Source organism: Cervus canadensis, chromosome 7, assembly GCF_019320065.1.
Source record: "Cervus canadensis isolate Bull #8, Minnesota chromosome 7, ASM1932006v1, whole genome shotgun sequence".
Lineage (NCBI taxonomy): Eukaryota > Metazoa > Chordata > Mammalia > Artiodactyla > Cervidae > Cervus > Cervus canadensis.
This window is the reverse complement of record NC_057392.1, coordinates 92,055,872-92,075,652: the sequence shown is the minus strand read 5'-3', so window position 1 is coordinate 92,075,652 and position 19,781 is coordinate 92,055,872.

The following is a 19,781-nucleotide window of genomic DNA, read 5'->3' as shown; positions in this document are numbered from 1 at the left end:
AATATCTGCTCTACCTTCATGGAATCCCACATAGTATTTTCAGCCAAAAGATTCATTTTAAAGCAAAGGAAATGCTGTGATGAATAAATGAGAAGGTGATTCAATAATCCTATCACATACCACACAATCCAGGAATTGCCAGTCTGACTGATCAGCAAGCACATAGGCTCTTGAAGGCACAGCTGAGGGTCAGCTTGAATATGACTTCCTGTAAGGCTGAGGTACCACCTTTCAGGATGGGACATGCACATTAAACCAAAGCCATTATATGATGCTGTATTCTTGACCGGTAAATCCATGGGCCCAGAAACCAAAAGGTCAGAGTAGGAGTGGACTGCAAACCATCACTCCCAGGGAGCTGCTTGGGGAATCTGTGCATCCTATCCATGCAATTCCCAAGGCTACGGGACTAGACGCCCTGATTCCCAGCAGGAGAGTTTCCACAGAAGGATATTCTCAAACTCACATCCAGTCCAGAAGAAGGGGCAACCAAAGGGAAGGTGCTCTAGGATGAGTGATAGAGGATGGAAATGAGAATTAGTTATAGCCTGGGGGCCCACGACAGCATCAGGGATGCTGTACCAAAAGTGCTCTTGTAAGTTTCCAGATTGTAATCACACAGAGTCCTGGAGAAGCTGGTTCTGGAGAGAGTAAAACTAGGGTGAAAGCAAGTGTTTCCAAGGGAGGCAAGAGGAAGACTGTCATGGAGACCACTGATGCCCGGTGGCCTCGATTCCCTGTCTGTCTGGGGCAACGCTCTCCGAGTTGGTGTGTGTGCTAGCCGCTAATGGCTCACAACCACCCCCTTCTTGGTCCTGGAAACCAGTACAACCCCCAACCCACCTGGAGGAGAAAGCCAAGTACGCAAAAACCACCCCCTCCCCAGCTTCCCGGGTGGCTGAGTGGTAAAGAGCCCACCTGCCAACCAGGAGGCTGGGTTCAGTCCCTGGGTTTGGGAGATCCCTTTGAGAAGGAAATGGAACACTGGAAACCCACTCCAGTATTCTTGCCTGGGAAATCTCGTGGACAGAGGAGCCCGGCGGGCCATGGCCCGTGGGTCACAGGGAGTCAAACATGACTTGGCAACTAAACCACCACCACCCCAGCTTCAAGGGGAACCACAAGCAGAGCAGAGCTTCCCTGGGAAATCAGACTGAAACTGGTCTCTGAAGCCATGTTCTTGCTTTGGTCTTCTCCTGACCCATCCCCACTTCCCTCATTCCCCTTCTGAAAATGTTCCCCCAGTAAATCACAGGAATGAAAATTACTGTCTCTGGCTCTGCTTCCAAAGAGACCAATCTAAGACACCATTAGTATAAATTAAATATGCATGTATATCAACAAGTCCACACAATTACAGAAACACACATAAATAAAAGGAAGCATATCAAACACATTGGAATCACTGTCTTGGTGGGAAAATAAGTTTAAAGGGGAATGAATAAATAAATAATAAATAAAAAGAGGTCTTGCAGGGGCCAACCAATGTGGATATTACAACATGAATTGAGGGCTATGATTAACTCTGTTCTCTATATCTGAAATCTAAAAATAAACAGACAGGTAGTTAGATGATCCTTTTTAGTAAATTCTTTCTCAAACTATGCAAATGCATTCAGGTAAGGGCTCAAATTGTTCTTTCCTCATCATTTATTACTTGAGCATTCTTGCACTTCCTGAGAGGTCAACCTAAAAGATTAAGAAAAATGAAATCCCAGATGGTTTTTATGGGTCTGGATTCTAAATGGTATTCTAGTATTCTAAATAGAAAATTTGTGAAGGGAGCTCAGCTTATTACTCTAACCAGATTCTACTTTCCTTTCTCCCTACTCAGCCCCCCATTTCCCCCTGCTCATTCCCCACTTCAACCATTTACCAGGAATAAGTTGAAAATCATACCATCGGTATCAAAGCTACAAAAAGCACTTCAGCCTGAGTTCTTCTCTTTTGGCAAACCCTAAGAGTATGTCATAACATCATAAACACAGAACAGAGAAAATACAATTTCAGCATAGGAATCGACTAACAGGTTTCCTTCTGAATGTGACAACGTGTTTTTGATATCTCCATAATATTAGGTACAATAATATATGATCTACTGTACTTAATTGAACTTGCCACTACACTTCTCTTTAATTCAATTTGATTTAACTAATAATTATCGATTAATGACCACTGCTCTTGGATGCTACAAAAATTATGAAGACACAGTCCATCTATTCTGGAAATATATAATCAGTGCTGGAGAAGAGTACTTGAACATATTGAGTCTTTCTTCAAATTTTCAAGGGGAAACTTTCCTAATTTCCTTTCAAGGGGAAACAGTCCTAATTTCCAAAAGTATTCTCATTTCCGTACTTTTAATAAACTGTTGTTGTTGCTCAATTGCTCAGGCATATCCGATTCTTTGTGACCCCAAGGACTGCAGCACGCCAGGCCTCCCTGTCCTTCACCATCTCCCGGAGCTTGCTCAAACTCATGTCCACTGAGTCGGTGATGCCACCCATATACATACATATTCCATTAATTATTTTGTTTCCTATTTGTTAAATTCAATAAAAGCAAAGTTTAATAATTTTATTATAATATTAAAAAGATCATCTCTATGCTTTTCCTGGGAAAGAGTTGAAATTATTTTCTGATACAGTCTTTCATTTCAAATCAGCTTGGTAGAGTTTTATATTATCCATAATTTCTTCCTTGCCCTGAGATAGCAGTGGTTTATTTACCCATTGACTTGCTAAATTGCCCAGCAAAGATCTTGACAGATTCTTAACACTCCATAAGAACACTGCTCTTTCTCTTGATAGCAGAAGTGGGTTGAAACTGTTTGGGATGGCCAGGGATTTCATCAGAAGGAGTCACTAGCATCAGAAGCTCTTTGGGCTTTTTGGAGACAAAAGTCACTACATCATTGCTTGAGAATAAAGGGAAGGTATTCTGTGCTCAGCTCCATTTCCAAAACCCCAGAGTCTTGTCAACTCCGTGAGTATATAAGCTACAACACGGTTGTAATGCCTGGTATCTTCTTTATAAAGCATGTGAAGTTCAGACCCCAGCACCAGACTCACAGTCTAGCTGCCAACCGTCTTACTTGACTTCTACTCCTGGTATGACTTCTGCTCTTCCTAATATTCCCAGGCACCTGGTGGCATTTCACCTGAATGATACTCCACACACTCTACTTCTGGGGCAGTGCCCTAGCCCCTTGCTCCACCTGGGGAAACGGGACAATGCCTGAATGCCCACAACCCTCATCTCTTACAGTCTCAGAGCTACAGTAGAATTTGTCGGTAAGATACTGGTGTCCAGAAAAGGTTTTATTCCCACTTAGCCTACATCTGATCAAGAGGATTGGCCGCAGAGCCCCTTGCCTAGACATCCTCAGCTCAGACAACTCAGGAAGAAACTCCCAGGCAAACACTTTCCCTGATCCCCCTCACAGTCTGGGGTACTTGCTCTTCCTCTAAATTTCAACACCAACCCGGTACCCTTACCTCTCTCTCACACCACCTTTCACTTGCCCACGTTTGCTTCGTCTACCCTGGGGGTGAAAGTGCTCACACAGGGCAGTTACTGCCCCCTCAGTGCTTATCTGTCATTTTCCATTCACAGGACTTAACTCTAGTCCACGATTAACTGGAAAAGTCAAATTCACCTTTTTAAGAAATACAGCACGTGGTGGAAATTCAGTCGTACAAATCAAGGGGTCTGGAATTCACTACTCTGTCCCGCATGCACTTCGCTTTAATATCACGATACCGCTTGAGTAAAACATGCAAATCATTCGTGTAAAACTCAAATCACTTTAGCTACTAGACATAAAAGCAGTGAAGATCCCGGGACCAGCTTGATCTGTACCAAGAGTTCCCAGGACAAGTGGCTCATCTCAGGAGCAGCTGATCCCTCCTGAGAGGCCTGGTCCCCCTCTCCTCCCATCAGACGCCAGGAGGCAGCTGGGAACACGGTGGGAGCAGTGAAAACCTCATGTCACATCTCTCCTTTGCAGAACCCCATCCTGCACTGGGCTCTCACCCCCACAGATCCACCCTTCCCCTCAGACCTCCCCGCTCCACCCGTGGAACATCTCTGGAATTATAAGCAGAGTGTCAACTGTCCTCAGATTCTTGACTGAACGTTACATCTCCCACCTCCCTGTGTGGAAACTGGCTTTTCTCATGAGACACCACAGTCTCTGTGGCTTCACAAGGGGAGACAGAGTTCGCTCACTCCCCAGGGCCACCTCTAGACCCCTAGCCCTCTCTCCAACGTGGGCAGCAAACATCTGCCTCTTTGAGGCTTTCCCTCACTGGCAATATCCTCAACACCACCATCACTCTGGGAAGACATCATGGTACCCCTTCTTGTTGTATTTCTCCACCCCTAGATCTGGTGTCATCCTGGGGGACATCAACATTCATACACACCACTCAATACGTTGACCTTTCTCCTTGGTCTCCTCACTGGCAGGGACCCAGATGTCCAGCTCACTCACAGCCACCCTGGGACTTGAAATTGGCCCCTCCGAAAGTAAACGAATTCATCCTCCTTCTGAACCACAGACTTCATTCCTACCAGCTACCTGCTGCAGTTTCTCCTTCTGTTCCTTAAATTTCTGGTTTCTCCAGTCCCACAAGCCCTCCACTTTATTCTAAGCCACCAATCCCGTCATGCTTCATCACTTTCCTCTCAAGGTTAGCCTCAGTATTTTTGTTCTTCAACTATCACTTGCCAACATTCTCATCTTCCTTTAATGTTCTTTCTCCATGGCAATCATGTGGCCAAAAAAAAAAAAAATAGCTTTATTATTACTATTTTATTCCAAATTTTAACTTGTGATACAACATGGTACACTTATGTCACATTTTTAATCTAGGATTTTTATATTTTATTTTTACATTATTTTTCCATCTATAAACTATTAGAATTTTCTTATCCCTGTTTCGTGTGAAATACTGTGTACTTGAAAATGCTGTGCAGAGCAAAAGTCATGCTGGGCACATACAGGGAGGATAGTTCAGAGCCAGACAGCAAGTGTAGCCAAGATTCTGAACTCTGCGCCTCCCATGCTGACAGCATGGAGAAAATTAGCCTTTACAGGGAGGTCCGGCATGCTGTGGTTTATGGGGTCGCAAAGAGTCGGACACGACTGAGCGACTGAACTGAACTGAACTGATACATTTATAACAAAGGTAGGTAGAAGCAGTGTATGGCATATGGCAGATACCCAGTAAATATTTGCAGCTAATGAACGAACAAGCAAGACGGACTGATGGATGGATGGCTGGGTGGATGGACAGATGGACAGATACGACAAAACATAGTCTTTGAACATCTCCAGTCTGCTTTAAGAAGTGACATGCGGTCTACGTGACTGGAGTGATGGCAAGGCTGGAGAGAATTCTAAGAAAACAATAAGGGAAAATTTTTTTGATAATTAGCCTTTATTTCTGGAATTTTCTGCCTTTATTTTGCCTGGCCAAAGCAGGTTTTTATTACTGCAGGACAAGAAATGATCTGAGAAACTGTCCATCATTCAAGTATCTGAAACTTTATACATAAATTTTAGGAACTTATGCATTTTTTAATAAATTAAGTAAATTACTAGCAGTGTAGATGGCTCAGTTTTACTGATAACTTGTTTATAGTGACATGCTACTTCAAAGAAAACACTACTAACCAAATCTATAAATATATGTTAATGTGGAGAGTAAAATGATATGAAATAATTTCACACAGAACATCTCGAAAACAAAAAAAATTAGTTGAGTAATTTTTTTAAATGAAAGAAACCCTCCATGTTTTATACTTGTTTCTGTGAAGGGCTTTTATAATTGTTTATTCTTTAAATTTTAAGTGCTAACCAGGTATATATGATTAAGTTCCTGAAATCAAATACAGCAAAGTCAAGATGATAAAATGACTTAGCAAAAATTTGTGTTAACTATAAAATAATTGTTGATTTTATATAGCCTCTCCATTCCTGGAACACATACATGTACATACACACACACGTACATACAAACACACACAGATGTGTATGTCCATAGTCAGATATACACCCACACAGGAGGGATGAAAGAGAAAATGATTGAAAACAATGACTCCACTTTCTAAAGTTACATAAAACAACATTATTATGATTTTAAATACCTCATCAATGAAAAGAGAGTCCACTTCAATCAACACTCTACGAAATTGCATGCTCATGTTTGTCCCTATAAAAAAAGCAGTGGAAAGCAAGGTAACATCTTAAAACCCCAGCAAAGTTATTAAACAGAAAGAAGCAGACTAAATCTTTACGATCCTTAAAATATTACAAAAAATAATCAAATTTCTCCCTTAAAAATTTTGGCAGTTTAACAATCTCGACAACCTCATTAAGATGGTCAAACCAGCCTCATGGATATTATCCCACAAATGCTAACTGAGTGTGCACTGCATGCCAGGCACAGTCTTACGTCCTGGGCAGATATCAATGAACCAGGGAGTCAGATCCCCACTCCTGTGTGGCCTAAATCCCAGGGGGAGGGAAATGGACACTCATTGCTTGACTAGCTCCTATGCGTTACGATAAAAAAAAAAAAAAAAAACACTTTTATAAAATTTATTATTTTAAATGCTTTAAAAGAGGGAGACGCCTCCTTTCCTTGTCTCTTCCTGGCTTCTGGAAGCTGCCAGAAATCCTGTAAGTGTCGTGGTTTGTCAATGCATCCCTCCATTCCCTGCCTAATCTTCACCTGACATTCTTTCTGCATGTCCCCACATTCACTTAGCATTCTCCTCTCTGGGTCTGTTCCAAATTACCCTCTTCTCTTAAGAACACCAGCCACTGGAATTATAAGCAAGTATGAATTAGCTTACTTATTAACTTGCTAATTAACACAAAGGATCCTATTTCCAAATAAGCTTACATTCTCACATTCTGAGCATAAATGTAGCAGGAGGGAAATGCTATTCATCCCAGTATAGGAGCTATTGCAATATCCCAGTCAAAAGATGAAGCTAGGCTAAAGCTAAGATAGGGACAGAAGACCAACAAGGAAACAGGTTCAAGAGAATTTGAGAAGGTTTACTCAGCTGAGCTAATGGCTTCTTAGGTACGGAGGGTGACTGACTGCATTGAGGGCTCACTGTCGGCCTTTCTGTACCTATTCTCTCTGACTTGGGTTTTTTAAGTCCCCTCCTGCCATAAACTTGACTATCTTGTTACTTTTGATGGAGAAGGAGGAATCAAAGGCAACGCCCACTGGTTTTGGTGATCAGATATATAGTGAAAAATGTTAAAAAGTGGCAACTAGCCTGTGGCTTTACTAGTGACACTCACTCTATTAAAATGTTACACCCCCTTGATTTTCCATGTCTAAGTACATGTTCAGGCACAGCTTATATACTGCTCTTTCTAAGAAGCATTTTCCAGTGCTCAGCCAAATTTATTTCTCACTCTCTTCAGCATTCCTAATACATTATTTGTGCCACATCTCATCCTCCCTACAGTTAAACCATTTCCCTGCCTCTTATACAGAACAGAATTCTTTCAAAGAAAAACATACTCTAGGTACCAAATGCTATATTAATAAGAGCTCAGCAAGAGAAGCAGAAGCACAGTCATATTATGAATTATTACAGAATTTTCCCTTATGTATTTTTAGGAGTTAGCATAAAACTTTCCGCAATGTTTTTGTCTTCATATCTGATTTTGGAGCTTGAAGTCTACTGGGTAAGCAATTAAGAAAATGCATATAAGATGGAGGGAGTTACCCTCTCATGGGTTACAGAGAGGGCTGGAGCCTACAGATAGCCGGCAACCCCGTCAGACTGTCACTGTCTCTGACTTGGATGACATGGGTGTCTTATCAAAAAGCTGGTGCTTGCCCATCATGAACCACATCTTGCCCAGAAGTGGAGGAAGCTGAAAGCAAATTCAGAGGAAGGAGGAACAGCAGCAGGTGCCAGATGCTGTCCCACAGAAGCAAACTGACAAGAGTGAGCTGTATGTAATAGCACCTGCGTTGATCTGAGTGTAAAAACAATATGGAGGACTGCTTCTTTTCCATCCTCCAAATTTTGCAAAAAAAATCTTTTATGGCCTATCCCAATTGGATGCATATAGTGAAGGAAATTGAGAGGCACTTATACATGCCTTTAAGCCACATTTAGCACCCAGATAAAAATAGTAACAGGAAGTCAGGTGGTTCAAAGGTAAAGACTCTTTCTGCCAAGCAGGAGATGTGGGTTTGATCCCTGGGTCAGGAAGATCCCCTGGAGAATAAAATGGCAACCCACTCCAGTACCCTAGCTGGGAAATCCCATGGACAGAGGAGCCTGGTGGGCTACAGTCCATGAGGTTGCAAAAGAGTCAGACATGACTGAGTGACTACAATAACGATAACAAAGTCATGCTTCTAGCTAACACGATAAAACTATCCCATGAACAAATGAAAAGAGGATATGAAGTCCCCTCGTCATCCTTGAGGGATGTTCATTCAACTCCTCCTCATGGCAAGGTGAGGACCAGTCTTCCCTAATTGTTCAGCGTATGCATCCCCAGCCCCAGAGTTCTCTCTCTTGGCAGCCGGCAGTGGCGTATGATACTATGAGGTCTCTGTGTGTGTCCTCAGAGTGCTGGGCAATACCCCTGCGAGAGTCCCCTTGCTATGAGTTTCCTATAATAAATGCTCCTCTTTAGAGCCAGGTGGGGCCTCAGAGGGTCACTTCCCCTGGTCTGCCCAACAATGGGTTCTCTCAAAATCAAAGAATGATAATGAGGCAATTAAAATTTCCCTAAAATTATATGGCAGATCACATTTTCATTAATGTTCACTAAAAAAGATCTCACTCAGTGATGCACTTTCCCCCAAATTGAAGAATCTACACCACTATCAACTCAAAACTTTTACAAACTGAGTTCCTGATAGTTTCTTTCTGCAAAAACTGAATTTCTTTCTCTCTTTTCAAAATATGTTTTATACGGAGAAAAGGTTTTACTGAATAAGTTACAGTGCTAAGCTTTGGAGAGGAATTCACCCAGTGATCAAAAATTTTACCAGACTATTTAAAACCTTGTCTATCTGACACTTATTGCTTCTCATTTCCTTCTTGTTCACATGCAAACTACAGACTGCTTTACTAATCCTTACATGTTTAATTATTCTCTCTAAAGACTAGACTCAGGCCAAAATCTGTCCGTTTTTTTTTCTGTATGATTCTGAGACACGGTGCACAGCTGAGAATAAAATGAAGAATCATCATAAAGACAAATAAGGTCATGATGGTCAGTTGAGCCAAGAAATGAGAAGAATGCTAAGGATACTTACTTAATAGACTGATTTTTAAATAGCCATCTTCATCCTTGAATGACTCCATGTGAATTTATTTAAGGAACTTCCTCTTTGTTGATTTCTGACCAGTATTTCATACATTTTAACGGATGAGCTATTTTTTCTAGCTATTTCTTTTATATTGAGGTTGAGCCAATTAACAATGTTGTGATAGTTTCAGATGAACAGTGAAGGGCTTCAGCCATACATGCTGGATGAAATGTTTTAGAATAATATTTTCCTTTCTTAATAATTATTGCTACTGTATCATATTATGAATTGTGCAATGCAACAAATATCAATTTTATAGCATAAGACCATTTTGATGTCATTACCAACAGTGTTCAAAAATGTATCAATACCATGGTGTGCTCCGCTGTGCTAAGCTGCTTCAGTTCAGTTCAGTCACTCAGTCATGTCCAACTCTTTGTGACCCCGTGAATCTCAGCACACCAGGCCTCCCTGTCCATCACCAGCTTCCAGAGTTTACCCAAACTCATGTCCATCGAGCTGGTGATGCCATCCAGCCATCTCATCCTCTGTCATCCCCTTCTCCTCCTGCCCCCAACCCCTCCCAGCATCAGGGTCTTTTCCAATGAGTCAACTCTTCGCATGAGGTGGCCAAAGTATTGGAGTTTCAGCTTCAGCATCAGTCCTTCCAATGAACACCCAGGACTGATCTCCTTCAGGATGGACTGGTTGGATCTCCTCACAGTCCGAGGGACTCTCAAGAGTCCTCTCTAACACCACAGTTCAAAAGCATCAATTCTTCAGCGCTCAGCTTTCTTTATAGTCCAACTCTGGCATCCATACATGGCTACGGGAAAAACCATAGCCTTGACCAGACGGAACTTTGTTGACAAAGTAATGTCTCTGCTTTTTAATATGCTGTCTAGGTTGGTCATCGGAGAAGGCAATGGCACCCCACTCCAGCACTCTTGCCTGGAAAGTCCCATGGATGGAGGAACCTGGTAGGCTGCGGTCCATGGGGTCGCTAAGAGTCAGACACGACTGAGCAACTTCACTTTCACTTTTGCACATTGGAAAAGGAAATGGCAACCCACTCCAGTGTTCTTGCCTGGAGAATCCCAAGGACGGAGGAGCCTGGTGGGCTGCCGTCTGTGGGGTCACACGGAGTCGGACACGACTGAAGCGGCTTAGCAGCAGCAGCAGCAGCAGCAGGTTGGTCATAACTTTCCTTCCAAGGAGTAAGCGTCTTTTAATTTCAATGGGGGCAATCACCATCTGCAGTGATTTCTGGAGCCCCCAAAAATAAAGTCAGCCACTGTTTCCACTGTTTCCCCATCTATTTGCCATGAAGTGATGGGACCAGATGCCATGATCTTAGTTTTCTGAATGTTGAGCTTTAAGCCAACTTTTTCATTCTCCTCTTTCATCAGGAGGCTCTTTAGTTCTTCTTCACTTTCTGTCATAAGGGTGGTGTCATCTGCATGTCTGAGATTATTGATATTCCTCCTGGCAATCTTGATTCCAGCTTGTGCTTCCTCCAGCCCAGCATTTCTCATGATGTACTCTGTATATAAGTTAAATAAGCAGGGTGACAATATGCAGCCTTGAGGTACTCCTTTTCCCATTTGGAACCAGTCTGTTGCTCCATGTCCAGTTCTAACTGTTGCTTCCTGACCCAATTCTTTGCCACCCTATGGACCGTAACCCACCAGGCTTCTCTGTCCATGGGATTCTCCAGGCAGGAACACTGGAGTGGGGTGCCATGCCCTCCTCCAGGGGACCTTCCCGCCCAGGGATGGAGCCTGCGTCTCTCCTGCCTCCCGACTGGGCAGGTTCTTTACCAATAGTGCCACCTGGAATGCCCCGGGTACTATGGCACTTTCATGTAAATTAACCCATTTAATCTCCACAAAATCCTTGAGATGAGCACTTTTATTCTATTCCTTCTACAGATGAGGAAAATGGGGCCTAGAGAGGTAACTTCCCAATAAGTGACAGAAACAGACAGTGTAGTTCATCATTCTTAAGTACTAAGTTCTACCATGTAATGATATCGCCTTGCATTATGTAATGCTTTGCAGCTTACAAAATCCTGTGAGAACAGGATTTTCTCACCAAAACCAAGGAAAAAATATATCCATTGTCAAGCTGAAATTAGTGAGACCCAGAAAAGTTAATCTTTCCAAAGTCAAATGGCGAAGACATGATAAATTCCAGGACAAGAACTACAGTCTTCTCCTATATTCTTTCTTCTCTCCTTTGCTTTCTATAAAACAGTGAAGTTATCAACCTGTGGAAATGTATGGCAATAGTAAAAATTCTTATTTTCTCTTCAGATCATGCTGTTTCCTTTAAAATATTTAGAATTTATTTGTTATTTTTAGTGCTCATTTTTGTATGTGTGTGAAAGACATTTGTCCTATAGTAATGCTTATGAGTATCAATTGAGGAGTTAAGAACAGTGGGTTTTTCCTAACCTATTACAATTCTTTTCAGTTTAATTCATCATTTCATGTGTGCTAAATAATAGAGCACTGGATAGGGAGTTAGGAGATTTGTGTTCTGGCCCTGGTTTTATCAGTAACAAGTGAATCTAAATGAGTTGCTTCTGCTCTAGGCTTCAACATCCTCTCCTGCACAAGGAAGGACACTGCGAATTCTGTACAGATCTCTACAGCTTTAATTTAATAAACCAGGATGTCTGTACAGGAGGACACTCCCCTTGTGCTTTCCTGAGTCTGCAGTGAGGAAAAACAAAAATCTATACAAATTTTATCCAACAGGGAAGCTTTAAAGAATATATGGGTGAATTACAACATATCACCTAGGTGGGATATTATTTCCCTAAGACAGTGAAGATGAATATTGCTAATAATGCATTTAGCTCTCTCCAGGTTCCAGATTGTGATAAATGTTTTTATATGCAAACTCTGTTGTTGCACAGTTGTAAAGCACCCAAGAACTTAAATCAGTTGGTTGGGCACTGCTAAACCTGCTCCTTCTATTATTAATGCTACTTATACTCTATTTCCACTTTGGCATCCTACTTTAGGTGCTGGTTTTTTCCATAATATTAATTGGTTTCATCTTGTATTTTTCCAAGTCTTGAATGCCATTCAATTAAAATACACTCAAGGATCAGAAGCCAGAATCAATTAATGATAAAACTTTAAAAATTAATACGCATGCATGTGTGTGTACACACACAAACAACAACAATAGATTCATTCTACATCTTCAGAAATTTCACTTATTCAAGAACCTTAATTAAAAGTTAGTAGAAAGGGGAAAATAATTAATTTTGAAAACTATAAACACACTGCAAGGTCAAAGCAATGCTGAGTGTCTACTTGGACTGCAATATGCATTAAAACCCATTACACTCTTTTTCTTTTCCCTAGGTGCAAATGTTACTGTAATGTGTTGATGCAAATTATATTTAAACTTGTTCTCTTTATTTAAAAGCCATATGTTTTATGTTAGGAGAGGACAGTTGTAAAATTATTAACTGTACATTAGTCTCACACTGATTTCAGAGGCTATTAAGCAATACAAATAGCATCTTGGTGGTTGGGAATTAGCCTCAAAAACAGCATTTTCCAAAGGAGTTCATCTTTACAATTTGTTTCACACTGCATGCAAAACACTAGAGCTATAAGCAACAGAACTGTTAGAATACCAAATGAGGCTCATATGGTAGTAAATATTTGGCAGGTATGAAGAATCAGAATGGATCTCTTCAGTGAATGGATGACATTTGGTTTTCTCAACAGCAATATGTGATCTTTACTGAGCATCTACGTTGTGCAAACCATTGTTCTGAGTGCTAGGGATATCATTAGCAATATTATACCATTGTTTTCCTTAGAAATAATATACCAAGACCAAGATTTCTTATACTATTTTAGATACATACAAGGTTCGTGTATTCACAAGGACCCAACTAAAATATTTCAACAAATAAAATCTTTACCACTTACCCTACCCAAGAGTAATATAGTATATTTGGTGTCAACTGAATATGTAGCTTTGGCCACCTGATGCGAAGAACTGACTTGTTAGAAAAGACCCTGATGCTGGCCAAGACTGAAGGCAGGAGGAGAAGGGGACAATAGAGGATAAGATGATTGGATGGCATTGCCAATTCTATGGACATGAGTTTGAGCAAGCTCCAGCTGTTGGTAATAGACAGGGAAGCCTGGTGAGCTGCAGTCCATGGCGTCGCAAAATGTCAGACACGACCGAGCTGAACAGAACTGAACTGAATATGCAGCTTGTTATTTTTTAGTTTTTCTTCTTTCTATAGGTGTGGAGCAGCTGGGTGTTTGGGTATCTGTGCTTGAACAGTTCCTGCTTTTATATTCAGAAATAATATAAACGGTGCCAGAAAAAGACGGTTTTTTCATATTATAGTCAAATTAAACAACTTTTCTTTAAAATAACTCCTTTAGTCTTTAGCGCTGGAGTTTGATAAAATCAGAATACCCAAGATAAAAACAGACTAGCAATCATAGGTGTTTGCTCAGTATAGATTAGGAATCCGTGCCTAACAGAGACACCAACACCAACAATGCCTCTAAAATCTAAGCTAGGGTTATGCACTATACTGAGCTCAACAGAACAGAAATTTTGGAATGTCTGCGCCTATTTTCTCCTTCCGCGATCAGACGTCAGAAACAGAGGTAAAACCTCCGCGTGCTGGGTCGCTGTCGTGTCCGACTCTCGGCAAGCCTTTGGGCTGCAGCCGGCCAGGCTCCTCAGGGTTTTCAGACAGGAATTCTGGAGCAGTTTGCCATTCCCTTCTTCAGGGAGTCTTCCCAGCCCATGCGTCAGATTCGCATCTCCTGGGTCTCCTGCATTGCAGGTGGATTCTTTACCCACTGTTCCATTAGGAAGCCAGTATAACCTCTAGCCAGTAAAAAGGCTGAAATTCTTGATTCTGTCAAAGACCCAGCCACGTTACCACACTGAATGAGTATGATGTGCTCTCTTCAGAGACCAGAACAAAAGGAGACCAAATAAAATGCAGAATAGCTTAGCTGATCTTAAAGAAGAGCCTCCTAAACTTAAAGCTTAATCTTATAAAAGTGAGGTAAATAAGAAACCCTTGAATATTAGAAATTTAGAAAACCAAATAAAGTTTGACTGGCTACCAACTTGCAGAAAAGGCATATATGGTCCTGAATTAATTCATATACTGCTTATTTCAATTCAGTCTCAGGTACATCACTTGATACTCAATTACACTAGTACCTCCTTCTATATTTGGATTGGGGTTTTCATTTTTAGCAACACTTTCCTTCTTAAACCTAAAACAAAATGTAACAACTATTTGGAAAATTTGGATGGACATTGTGCTTGAAAAACACTTGAAATTTCTACTTCAGTTCAGTTCAGTCACTCAGTCGTGTCTGACTGTTCGTGACCCCATGGGCTGCAGCACTCCAGGCCTCCCTGTCCATCACCAACTCCCAGAGCTTGCTCAAACTCATGTCCATTTAGTCAGTGATGCCATCCAACCATCTCATCCTCTGTCATCCCCTTCTCCTCCCACCTTCAATCTTTCCCAGCATCAGGGTCTTTTCCAATGAGTCAGTTCTTCACATCAGGTGGCCAAAATATTGGAGCTTCAGCTTCAGCATCAATCCTTCCAATGAATATTTGGAACTGATTTCCTTCAGGATTGACTGATTTGGTCTCCCTGCAGTTCAAGGGACTCTTTCTACTTAACAGAAATTTAAAATCCAAGTATCAGGCAGGGTCCCAGTAAGAAACAGAATTTACCCCAAGAGGATTAGTAAAGATCTTCAAAAGCTCTACAGAAGGCTAGGTAGGGTTAAGAAAACAAATACAGTACAGTAATGAGCTTAGAGACAAGCAATAGTGAGAAGTCATTACCACCCCCCAGGACTAAAGAGACCAGGGAATGAAATGGTGGTCCTGGAGGTCAGTGAAAACAGGAGGCCAGAAAAATGAACCTCCCAGAAAGAACTAGACACATGCAGGAGAGGAAATACTTCTAGAGGCTCAATGTCAAAGCTGAGAAGAAGCCAGGGAAAAATACTCCAACTTTTCACCCCTGAGATCTCCTTCCTGTTAGCCAAAGCCAGCAAGACAACAGAACCAGAATCTAAATCCATCTTCTTTAGTTCAAAGCCATAAGCCAGTGAGAAGATGCAGCAATGCCCTCAGCAGGAGTCAATACACTCAGGGGTACATACACTCAGGATAGAGGAGAGAGATGGTGTGGGGGAACAGATGAAGATTAATCAAGACACCAGAAGAGCCAAGTGCCCTTTAGATTTAAGAGAGGTAGTCAGTTAAACAGGATGCTCTTTGGGTTCACCAAGTAAAAACAGCAAGAAACATTAAAAAAAAATTAAACAAAAACACTTAAATGTATTTTCTAAGACAGTGGTTGCTATGAAGCTATTACAAGATGGGCAATTAAAACTTATGACTCTACTGTGGGGACTTTTTCTCTGCAGTAAGGGATGATCCTGTCTTTTGAGGTGAAGAACAGAAGAACGAAGCTACACTTCTAAAATAATGTACCCTTGAAATTTATTATCTTAACAGACTCTGGTAACCCAGCTATTCTCCAGGGAAATGTGTATACAAGTGGAACCATGGAGAAGGGTGTGCATTCCGGCAATACCCACGATGGCCAAAATGTCAACCCAAACGTCTACCCACAATAAAAATTCATGTGGTAGGTATATTTATATGATGAAATACTCTATCATAACGAAAATGAACAGACTAGGACCAAGCATAGAAACACAGAAACTTCTTACCAACATAATGTTGAGCAAAAGCAGACAAATACACTAACAGTGCATGCGAGCTAAGTTGCTTCAGGCAGATCACATTAACAGTAGGTTCCATCTATACGAAGCTTAAAATCTATGTTCTTTATAAATACATCCATATGTGGGAAAAGTATAAAGAAAAGCAAGGAAATGATTGCCATGAAGGTAAGCATAGTGGTGACCTCCAAAAGGAATATGATAGAAAAGAGACACATGGGGGCCTCTGACGTTCTGGCCCTGTTCTAGTTTTTGCTTTGGATGGTGTATTAGTCTGCTAGGGCCGCCATAACTAAATACCACAGCCTCAGTGGCTTAATCAGCGTTTATTTTCTCACGTTCTGGAGGCTGGAAGTACAGGATCAAGGTGCCACTCTTCACTGAGGCCGTGCACACGCACCGAGTTAGCCTTTACCATTGCAGAGTGCAGTGTGCACGTTCTCAGCTGTGTCCAGCCCTTTGTGGCCCCGTGGACTAGCGCTCACAGGCTCTTCTGTCCCTGGGGGTCTCCAGGCAAGAATACTGGAGTGGGCTGCCATTTCTACTTTAGGGGATCTTCCCAACCCAGGGATCGAAACTGCATCTCCGGCATCTCCTGCATTGGCAGGCAGATTCTTTACCACTGAGCCATTTAGGAAGTAATTGAGGCCTTGCTTTCTGGCTTTCAGATGGCTGGCTTCTCAATGTGTCCTCACATGACCTTTCCTCTGCACACTTGTGGAGTAGGCGAGAGTTCTCTTATGTCCCTTTTTCATAAGGATGCAAGTCCAACAAAGATTAAGGTCCACTCTCATGAGCTCTCTTAACCTTTATCACTTCCTTACAGGCCCTGTCTCCAAATACAGTTGGGTTTAGACTTTCAACACATGAATTTTGGGAGGATGCAATCCCTTCTATAATAGGTGGTGCTTACACAGATGTTTGCTTTAGAATTATTTACCACAGGGTACATTTATTCTGTGTATTTTTTTATATGTGCATGATATTTCACAATAAAAATGTTTTTAAAATTATTACCTGAGTTTCTTTAACCTGAAAACTTTGAATTTTACAATGAGTAGCTCTTGGTAATTAAATCATTCCTTTCCAGGAACTCTGAGCTCTGAAATAATTTCCTTTGGTTCCTAATCTTTAATTATAACACTCACTAAATACAGTAAATTGGAAGGAAAAATCCAAAACATTTTGTCTATGAAACCTCTTTGGAAAAGACATCTTAGGTGTTTCTCTCTTAATGAAGACAATTTGTCCCAGAACACACATGTCAAGCATCTGCCTTTGGGAGGAAATAGAGCATAGAAAATATAACTGCATGATGTGATCTCAGAAGAAAAGAATTAGGGTATGGAAACACCATTAAATAATAATTAAAATAATGTTAGTGTGCAAAAATATATATAGAGTTGGATTCTGGGTGACTTTTGGCTCCGGGGTTTATCAAGGTAAGGGTCAAGATTAGTGACAAGAAAGTGATATTCTCAGGGATGCAGCCAGAGAAGTGAAAAGAGAGCAAGTCTAGGACAGGGGGGAAAGGGCCTGATGAAAGTAAATGTAACTTAACACAGAATCCTAATTAGAACTGGGAAACAATTTAGTCAAAGGATAATCCAGTCTTAATATATTTGATTTCTACTTCTTGAAACTTAGAAAAGTTCCATTATATCTTGGCATTATTCTTCTTTCATATACAAGCATGTCAGAGATGTCACTTACATAAAATATTTAAATAATAACTTAGTGGGTTTAAGTATTAGCCTTTACTGCCATTTTTCTTTTGAAATGAAAATGTGTATTGAAGCTACACAAAGACACCCTTCTCTGTCAAACTCCTTTTCCCAGCATATTCTCCCCATGACCTAAAAGGTTTCCAAATACAAGAACTGTTGTTAAGTTTGTTCATCTTTCCTTTTAAATGACTTTCCCTGGAGCCTTCTTGCCCTTTCTGGTGAGCAAACATTAAGGACTGATAGAACTAAAGTAAGGTTGTCCCACCGGTGAGGAGGAGGGGAAGGGGCCAGCCAAAGGAAAGACAGCTACTCGGCAGGTGAGACAGCCTGGTCTCCAAGCTGCTTTGGACCAATGGCGGCCCTGGCGAAACTCAAACTGCGGGTAGGACTTAGTTTTTAAACATCACTGCGGCTTCTCCCTCGCTATTTTTGGATAAGGTCTCACAACATTCTCTCATAATGTCTCAACAACATTCCTCAATTATTTTGAAAGTAAAAAGAAAATTGCACTTTTGATATAGTAAATACAAAAATTATTTCAGGATACGTTAAATAAACTCCCTCCATTATTTTTCAAATGTTTACAAACATCCCTATGTTTTCGGCACATTTTTTTAACACTCAGTAATTATGCCTGCTCTGAGAACTGAGAACTGAGAAATGGCCATGCTGAGTCAACTGTACTCTGGATATCAACAGATCAGGCCCCTGTGTGCGTATATAGGAATTACCTAAACACAGTTAAATAGCTCAGAGTTATAACTCACAGTTCCTAAAAGATCTGAACAACTAGAATCCAAAAATTAAACTCTAACTATAAAAGAAATCAATATTTATTTACTTCAGAGTTCCAGAATAGAAAACTACAGGGATATGACTCCATTTTAACATAAGCCCTTAGTCAAAAGATCTCTAAATATCAGTAAATACATGAACGCTTCCTTCAAATCTTACTTAAAATATCACCACTAAACTCTCTTTCATGCATGCTAAGTCACTTCAGTCGTGTCCTACTCTTGGCGACCCCATGGACTATAGCCCACCAGGCTCCTCTGTCCACGGGATTCTCCAGGCAAGAATACTGGAGTGTGTTGCCGGGCTCTCCTCCAGGGGATCTTCTTGATCCAAGGATTAAACCTGCATCTCTTGATCTCCTGCATTGGCAGGCGGGTTCTTTACCACCAGCACTATCTGGAAAGCCCACTAAACTCTCTTAAGTGTTGCAAATTTATTTAGAAGTAGGAAAGGAAACAGAATACAATGGAAAGAGAACCGGAACAGGAATTAGCCTGACTAGGTTCTAATCTGCCATCTGTTAGCTAGATGTCTCTGGATACATTTAACTCTTGATCCTTTGGTTCTTCACTTGTAAAATGTGAAGGGTAACACCAGATTTATCTGTCATGGAGGATTATTTTAAGGATCAAATAGAATTCCTCTTAGCCATCATAGAAGCTGTTTTAAAACACCATTCAGAACAGGGATCACAGAAAAGGATATGATGGCTAAGTCCAAATCTCAACCTAAAGTAATCATCTCCCGTGCACAGAACTTTATGTCTTCCTGTCTTCCACATGATGTTGTTCTGCCAATAATTTTGTCTCTACTAAATCAGTAATCTCTCTTTTTTTTTAATCTGGCTCCTTTACACTCAAAAAATGATCAAACTGCCTAAATACTAAAATACGGAAACAGAACAAAAAACCTCTCTGGGCATTGCCTTTCCCTTAAAGAATCACCTTAACTCTATCTTTTCATCCTTGCCAAATTTGTTTTTTAAAAGTTCCTATACTTACTCTACTGACCTCTTAATTATTCCCCATCCTATTACAATAGGATTTTTTCCCCTTCACCCTATTAACACCATCCCTACTGGGTCATTAACTACCTCCTGTTTGCAACATTCAGTGATATTTTTAGGGCTCATATGTCTACATCTGACACTTAACACTCTC